The sequence below is a fragment of the Mytilus galloprovincialis genome, chromosome 7 (assembly GCF_965363235.1).
Source record: "Mytilus galloprovincialis chromosome 7, xbMytGall1.hap1.1, whole genome shotgun sequence".
NCBI classification, from domain to species: domain Eukaryota; kingdom Metazoa; phylum Mollusca; class Bivalvia; order Mytilida; family Mytilidae; genus Mytilus; species Mytilus galloprovincialis.
The window spans coordinates 39,837,255-39,846,367 of record NC_134844.1 but is presented as its reverse complement, the minus strand read 5'-3'; the positions used below and the strand labels follow the sequence as shown (position 1 = coordinate 39,846,367).

The window sequence follows — 9,113 nt, the reverse complement described above, 5'->3', positions numbered from 1 at the left end:
AGGTCACAAATATTTGTAAATTATCGATTTACCTGCATACAAGCGTCTTTTTGTGGGTCGGATCAGTCAATGAAATGGTTCTAGTCGGTGAATCTTTCTTGCTTCACTTTTCAAGACGTTTTTTTTCCCAATGAATACACATCCTGATCACAGCATACCACAACATAGTGAATACATACGCATAAATCTCAAACTAAAGCTGCATGAATTAAGATTTAAATGGGTTGTTGTTCTCGAGAGGCTTAGATCGAAACGCGCGTCTAACGTATTGAATTATAATCCTGGTACCTTTGACGGCGGAGGACATATGAGCGCATTGATAGGACATTTTAGCGGGAAAAAATAGGACGTTTGAGCGCCAAAGTAGAATCCATTTTAGCGAAAATTAAAATTTTTAAAGCTCATTTTAGCGAAATATTTTTAACCCTTTTTAGTAAATAAATAATATATAATAAATTAAAAAATGATTAATAGACTCAAGACAGCACAATATAAAATAATATAAAATATGTCCATTAAAATACAGCACTAAAAGACTCAAAACAGCATAACATAAAACAATATAAAACTTTTCAATTAAAATACAACACTAAAACTCTAAAAGTTTAAATAAAATGTTAAAAGTCTGTTCTATCCTGGAATTTATAACCTAGAGAACGTACTTAATGGGGTCTAGATATACCCCCTGTACAATACTGTTCATAGAATTGCATTAAGGACTGCTCTTTCACTTTTCTCGATTGTGGTGCACATTCCTCTATACCGTGTATCTTTATATATGTTGTTGTTTGTAATTTTATAATAGTATCGAGGAAAACATAAATTGCTGTGTGACAACTATAAAATATAAACAACTTAAACATTAAACGAATATAAATTACTGTTCATGGTATATATAGTAAGGTGAGCATTATTCAACCAGGTTAATTTTCGCTAAAACAAGCTATCAAAAATACAGGTGTGTGGATTAATCCGGCGCTTAAATGGGCTCTGGCTCTAATGTTGGCGCTCAAATAGTAATTTTAATGTTTTCGCTCAAATGTCCTGCGCCTACCTTTGATAACTAATTAAGCTTATTTCGAAAGAAACTGACTACTACCGTCGACATATTATTTCTTTATTCCAGTTTTATAAATGTTTGCACACAAACTAATTGTAATTATTTTTTGTCAAATTGGAAGCTAGTGCCCCTTTAACAGTTGTAAAAACTTTCGTCAGTAATGTCGTCATTAAAATATGTATTTCTTTTACATTTTAAATATCTGCATTACAAGTGGTAGGTTTAAGAGTACCAGAGTTTGTGTCTTATCCGAGTTTCCAAATTTAGTGCGGGAAGATTTACAATACAAATTTTTTTTTTACAAATGACTTATGGCACATATTTCTTGAGAATTTTATAAGGTTGACGATAATTCCCTACCTTTAAAATTGATCTTCAACGTTGCTGATTAATTAAGTGAGATCAATGAATATTTTAGAAGAATAAAAAACAATGAAGTGTAGCAAAAAATGATGTTCACATCTGATATTTCATCTTTCCAGTCTCTTAATTCGCATTTGATTGTAGTATTTAAAGTACTTCATGAATAATAAATATAAAAAAAAAATGTTTTTAAGAATAGAATTTCTAACGAAGCATTGATTCTTCAACGTGTTATTGAAAGTCTGATCCAAGTGCGAAATACGACCTCTTTCTACTTCTAACATCAGCGAATTAAAATATTGGACCATATATGGCAACAGCTTGAAAATTGTTTCAAGTGTAGTCGAACTAGAGGCTCTGAAGAGCCTGTATCGCTCACCTGACTTTTCTTGGGTTTTTAAATTATATAAAAGAAGATAAAATTTGGCTACAAAGTAACAACACTTGGCCAGCACCTCAAAAGGCAAGGAACAAACATGTTTGGTTTCATTCAATTCAGTGGTTCTCTAAAAGAAGAAATTTGTATGGATTTCCCATAGGGTCCTATGTTTAACTAAGTCCCCCGCTGGCGGCCATCTTGGATGATAGATCGGCTACAAAGTAATAACACTTGGTCAGCACCTCATAAGGAACATTCATGCTATGTTTGGTTTCATTCCATTCAGTGGTTCTCTAAAAGAAGTCATTTGTATGCATTTCCCATAGGGTCCTATGTTAAACTAAGTTCCCCGTTGGCGGCCATTTTGGATGATGGATCAGCTACAAAGTAACAACACTTGGTCAGCACCTCATAAGGAACATTCATGCCATGTTTGGTTACATTCCATTCAGTGGTTCTCTAAAAGAAGTCATTTATATGCATTTCCCGTAGGGTCCTATGTTATGGGGGTTCGCGGGTCTAAATCATTTATATAGGATATCTCTATATTTTTCTATAAATGAACTTTATCTTATAGTTAATAGAAAAATAAAATAAAAAAGTGGGGTCACCGTTCATTTGCGCTCACAATCTGCCTTCGAAATAAGCATACATTTTTGTAAAGGTGGGTTTTTTCTGTTGAAGTAATAGGAGAAATAAAGGTAATATCGAAATAAAAAAAGGAATTTATTACAGAAATCGCTCAAATTTTACAATAATTTAGTTTAAGTACAGCTTATATGGAAATTATATTAAAAAATATAGGTCACCGATGAGTTAAAAAAGATATTTAAATTTTAAAGCCAAAAAATGGCATTTTTCCACCAAAGGGAGATAATTTGGAACTTTTTCAATGATGTATACATTTTAAAAGTCATCTGGGGCCAATACGAATTGATTGTTTTGAATGATTTTTGTACCATATGATAAAGTAACAACTACAAAAGGTAACAAATAAAATTTGTAATGGAAAACAAATGTTTAATTTTTTTCTGAAATTTTTATACCCTCGAGCCTCCTTAAACTAAGTTCCCTGTTGGCGGCCATCTTGGATGATGGATCAGCTACAAAGTAACAACACTTGGTCAGCACCTCATAAGGAACATTCATGCCATGTAAGGTTTCATTCCATTCAGTGGTTCTCTAAAAGAAGTCATTTATATGCATTTCCCGTAGGGTCCTATGTTAAACTAAGTTCCCTGATGGCGGCCATCTTGGATGATGGATCAGCTATAAAGTAACAACATTTGGTCAGCACCTCATGAGGAACATTCATGCCATGTTTAATTTCATTCCATTCAGTGGTTCTCTAAAAGAAGTCATTTGTATGCATTTCCGATAGGGTCCTATGCTAAACTAAGTCCCCCGCTGGCGGCCATTTTGAATGACAGATCAGCTACAAAGTAACAACACTTGGTTAGCACATCATAAGGAACATTCATGCCATGTTTGGTTTCATTCCATTCAGTGGTTCTCTAGAAGAAGTTCAAAATGTAAAAAAGTTAACGACGACGACGGACGACGGACGCCAAGTGATGAGAAAAGCTCAATTGGCCCTTCGGTCCAGGTAAGCTAAAAAGGGTAAGAATAGAATGATTTATTTATTGTGCTAGGTTTACGTCTATAGGAAAGTCGAAAACAAATTAGGGATAAACACAGTGTTTTGTTTTTGTAAATTGGTTCGGCCTACGAACACTCGGAAGGATTGGAATTCTCCCTTCACATGGCATCGTATTTAATGACTCCATTCTGATCACAGATACTAATATTAAAAAACAGATAAATGTTATTAGATATTTTTCTTAAATACAAATGAGTGCAAACAGAAGTATTCTAAAGAAAAACTTATCATACAGTAAATGAAGATTTGTTTTGAATCAATTTGTGTACACGTATTTCAAAAGCAGTCAAATATGGTTAAAAAGCAACTAAACTTTTGCATTTAGATGTAACAGCCGTAAACAATGTAAGATGAAATTAACACTTAATAAATGTTTTGCATCTGTTCCAAGGTGGTTTTACCTTCCTCGAGATCTAAACTTTTGAAACCCACGGATGAACAAAATGTTAGGTGCTACATGATAAGGGTAGAAGGAAAAAATGGTAAATCAATTCAAGAACAGCTTTTCTTGAGGGACGTACAAACCTAAACTTGAAATCAACGGACGAATTGAAATGTTAACAGCTTTAGAATAAAAATTGACAAACGAAAGGCTAAATTCATCTTAAACAACTGAAAAAACTCAGGGAATTTGAACCTTAGTTTCTTAATAATTTCTTTATTCACAAAAAAAGGAATTTCTGAAAAGTATGTTAAAATTCATGTCAAATTTGCATCTTGTGAATGAATTCTATGCATACTTTTCTATGATAATTTAAAATTTCTTTTAAGTGGTATAAGATGTGAAAATTTCACCCCCCCTAAAAAAAATAACATGCGAATATTTCCCATGTGTAGCAAATCACTAAATAGTTACATATAACATGTAACATTGTTTTGCTTAGTATATACATGTGTAGTTATTTGGTCAACATAGTATTCACCTTGTCTAACCTCACTCTCTGAGTTATTGTGATAGTTTCTAATCTATAACTGGATGACCTAGCCACGGTTGACAAGGGCGAACTTTCTTTAAATTTTTTACTCGTGTAGATAATAGTCCTTGGCCGTTATTTGGTTTTACAAGCAAATATTTGTTTGACTAAATTCATTTTAAATAGCTCATGTATATCCGTGGGTTGATTGGTGCTTTATACTACATCAGCGCAAAGGACTATATCTTAGCGAGAATACAAAAACAGTTGTATGCTCGTTCAACTATAGGTTAGGAATATGACAATTCTTGTCCATTCGTTTTTGATGCGTTTTGTTATTTGATTTTGCCATGTGATTATGGACTTTCCGAATTGACTTTCCTCTAAGTTCAGTATTTTTGTGATTTTACTTTTTAAAACATACTCTAACTATGTAGTCAAGTTTTTAAAATAAATATGCACCAAGGTTTCTGTTTAAACAAACAAACAAACACATACAGTCATCCCTCTGGTCTGCCAGTGACCATGCACACAACATAAAAAAAACCCCAACATTTACAATGCATTACTGTTTTACAAGAAAAAAGAAAAAGAAAAAAAAAAAGCAATACCTCGTGGTAATTTAACTTTAAAAAAGAAGATGTGGTATTATTGCCAATTAGACAACTATCCACAAAAGACCAAAATGACACAAACATTATAAACAACTATAGGTAACCGTACGGCCTTCAACAATGAGAAAAGCTTTTTGAACGCTTTTAAATTCAAGAAGAATTTATCTTTAATTCTTTAATGGTTTCAAATTTCATTTCAGGAAATTTATAAGATGAATGCTTTCAACTTGGTAACGTATTTCCTTTTATTTTCACGAACGTGATAATATTCACATTTACAAATCATATGGTCATGATTTAATGCATACATGTTTTCAATAAATATCATTAATATATCATGGAAAAAATGTTAACATAATGGTGTTCTTACCAAAGTCTATATACACAACGCCCTCTGAATACGTCATTTTTTTAAAACTGTTGGTTTATATATTATGCAGTTCATGGCTCTCGGCTCGCGGTAAACTTCAGTACGTTTTTTCCGTAACTGTATGAAATATTTCCTGGTTGGGAAAGTCATTTCAATAATCAAGGATTTTTTTGGTATATAAATACTTGGAGTAATTGAACAATTGGCAGATTTAAGATACACAAAAAAACTCTTACATGTGTAAGAGATCATGACAAAATCGAGGAAGAAAAATATTCACGAACATGTTAGAACAGCAACGTAACGTTGAAGGACTAACCCAAGGTAGTAAAATTCCTAACCGATTCTAATCGCATGACCCTTAAGTGAACTATGACCTACGAAAACTGGACGTTAAAAACTGCAGTGGTCGTGCTATAAACATTTAAGATGATTGCAGTAACTTTTTTTAAAGGATCGGTAGATATGCTTTATGTAGTAGAATCAAGTTATTTTTCTAATCCTAACTACATAACCTCTCTTTTTAAAAAAAACATCGAAAATTATATGAACTATAATATATTTTTATAATGTGTTACCATATCCCTGTCGAAACAAACAGTTTGAAAAGATTCAATTTCCTTTACTGAGAGATGCTTTTTATAACGAGTGATAATTGGATATCGCTTTATTTGAACTCTGACTATTTATCTAATCTCAATATAATAATCTAATTACAATTAAAAACAAATATTTAGAGTTGATGTCAAATAAAGGCAACATTAGTATACCGCTGTTCAAAAATCATAAATCGAGAGAGAGAAACAAATCCGGGTTACAAACTAAAACCGAGTGACATCAAATTTTACGAGTTGTTCAACCCATTTTTTCTATGGTTAACCTTCTCGTCGAGGCAAATAAAAAATCCGCGAATCGTTGATCTAATCTTTTAAACATACCAGTATGAAACTCATACCGTCGTTATCTTTGAAATATTGATAAGCCAATTGAACGCTTTTTTAGTAAATCTTTTTCGTATAATACTCATGCATGTAACAACCAATAGAGATTGATTACTTAACCAGTTCAAACATTCATATACTTTTTGTTAATATTAAAATTGAGAATGGAAATGGGGAATGTGTCAAAGAGACAACAGCCCGACCATAGAACAAACAACAGCAGAAGGTCACCAACAGGTCTTCAATGTAGCAAGAAATTCCCGCACACGGAGGCGTCCTTCAGCTGGCCCCTAAACAAATATATATACTAGTTCAGTGATATATACTTTTTGTTAATATTGCACGATTCACACTGCATCTGATATTGGTCAATAATTTTGTAGGAGTTAGTAGCAATTATTGTTCTATCGATGTCTTTATGGCATGTAACAGAAGGAGGACCAGCTCCTCGTGTAACAAAGTTAAAAATCATACATCATTCATGCAATGGAAGAAATCCTGTCTTTTATTATGTGCAGATGTGATATGCAACGCAAACAACAAAAGTTTGGGATGGTTCTGTAAGTTCATTAAGTTCATATATATAGAGAAGTAAACACAAGAAGTTGGTGCAACCAAACGACGACCCAAAAAGTATAATGACATCTGCAAATCAAAATATGGTTTTAGATGATAGACACATATGTCAAAATATAAATCGTCAACGAATCTAAAAAGTTGCAAATAAATATGATAGAGAATATCAAATATCTGTATTGATAAAGTTGTCAAGCGATTCTTGAATAATTTCATTGTGCATTTGAAATTATAAATCGTAAGAGCCGATTGTCAATGGTTCCTTGTGAAAACATTTGGGGTATTTTGCATGCTGAAACTAAGATCAAACAACTGACAGTGTTATATAAATCTTAATCTACAAATCATAATCATTCTAAATCACTTTCAATATCATACTTTTTTCAGAATGCCTCACGAGATTGTACTTTGGTTTATCGTTACCTTACTACGGGAAGGATAATTACCGGATGGATATCAAAATGCGTAAACAATAAAATTGAGAATGGAAATGGGGAATGTGCCAAAGAGACAACAACCCGACCATAGAAAAAAACAACAGCAGAAGGTCACCAACAGGTCTTCAATGTAGCGAAAAATTCCCGCACCCGGAGGCGTCCTTCAGCTGGCCCCTAAACAAACATATACTAGTTCAGTGATAATGAACGCCATACTAATTTCCAAATTGTACACAAGAAACTAAAATTAAAATAATACAAGACTAACAAAGGCCAGAGGCTCCTGGCTTGGGACAGGCGCAAAAATGCGGCGGTGTTAAACATGTTTGTGAGATCTCAACCCTCATTTCCGGCCAATTGAAATTTCGAATGAAGAATAAAACTTTGTTTAAAATAATACATATACACACTTTCAAATACCTACAAATGTTTTCTCAAGCTTATTAGTTGAAATTCTAAGGATGAAAAACTGTTGCAAGTGTCATAAAATAATAAATGCAACACTAGTAATATTGTATTTTCTTTAAAGTATATCTAACTTGTTTTTAAGTTTCCAGTGACGTCCGTTTTCACTGAAATAGAACACAAACTTGTTAAGAAGGCGGCTGAATCTCCGGGTGCGAGATTTTCATGCTGTGTGGAAGACCCATTGGAGGCATTATGCTAAGAATGCATGCATGACTTTTCTCTCAGTCGACATTTGAAATCCCCTACCCATACTCAGGCAGATCTCCATCGACTGACCATGACCAGTAAAAATACTGGTTGACAGGTAAACAAATTCCTCGAGCCGTTAAGCGAGGAGAATTTGTTTACCTCGAAACCGGTATTTTTAGCAAATAGTCCTTGTAAGCATGATATAATTGTTTAATGACACCGAATGTTCTTTTTATCCATCTCAATGAAAAGTCAAGAAGTCTTCGAACGTCGCTTTTTAAGACATGGTATTTTTCATCTGCCTTGATAATGGCTATCAAATACTCCGGGACATGAAATTTCCACATGACAAATACACCGGGAGAAAAAAAAATCTTATGAACACATTGATATATAAAAAATTGTGAAAAAGCATTTGTCTCATGCAATCAAAATACAGCATTATTGCATTAGGTAAAATTACATTTAAAATTGTATCTTTAAAATATGTTAAAGGAAAACTGCGTGAATTATAGATGACACAAACAACTTAGTAGTTATAATTTTAAACACTTAAGGGAGGAGCGTGACTTGACGGAGTAGATTATAAGACAGAGGTCCAAATCAATAACAAGTAAAAAATAGATCAATGCATATAGTATTTCCTTTTCACCGAATATTGAGAAAGAAAAGATTTCAGTGGATGCAGATGTTAACGAATCAGCAATTCAATCAAAATGTCGGTTTTCACGCTATCGGCAACAGTTGTGTCTATCCCTTGTGTTGGTAAACAATGTTTAAAGAGGGAAAAATTACCAAATGAACATCAAAACCATAAGTTAAAGAAAACAGACAACACTATTGCAAAACATAAAAGTTCTCAAAATAAATATTAAGCCAAGTATACATGGTATATTCCATCAAGAACATGCAGTGAACCAACATACCCCGAAGAATCAACACTTCCTGTTCCACGTGTGACAACTCGTTAGTGAACTATATTCGATGAACCATATTCGATGATAAGGTATTCAACAATGACTGTTTTGTAAATGTCTCTTTCCTAACCCTAATAAATTACCAAACTCAGAAATGAAGGGAATGTTTATTCTCTATCCCTAACACTTGAACGAATGTCAATGTTTTAAAATGTAAATATAAGA

At 33.0% G+C, this 9,113-nt stretch overlaps 1 long non-coding RNA gene across 1 annotated transcript in view; it reads left to right on the top strand.

Moving 5' to 3' along the window:
* LOC143082970 (uncharacterized) overlaps positions 1–9,113 on the top strand; it is an 82,541-nt gene that overhangs the window by 51,826 nt on the left and 21,602 nt on the right. The gene's annotated exons all lie outside the window — the stretch shown is intronic.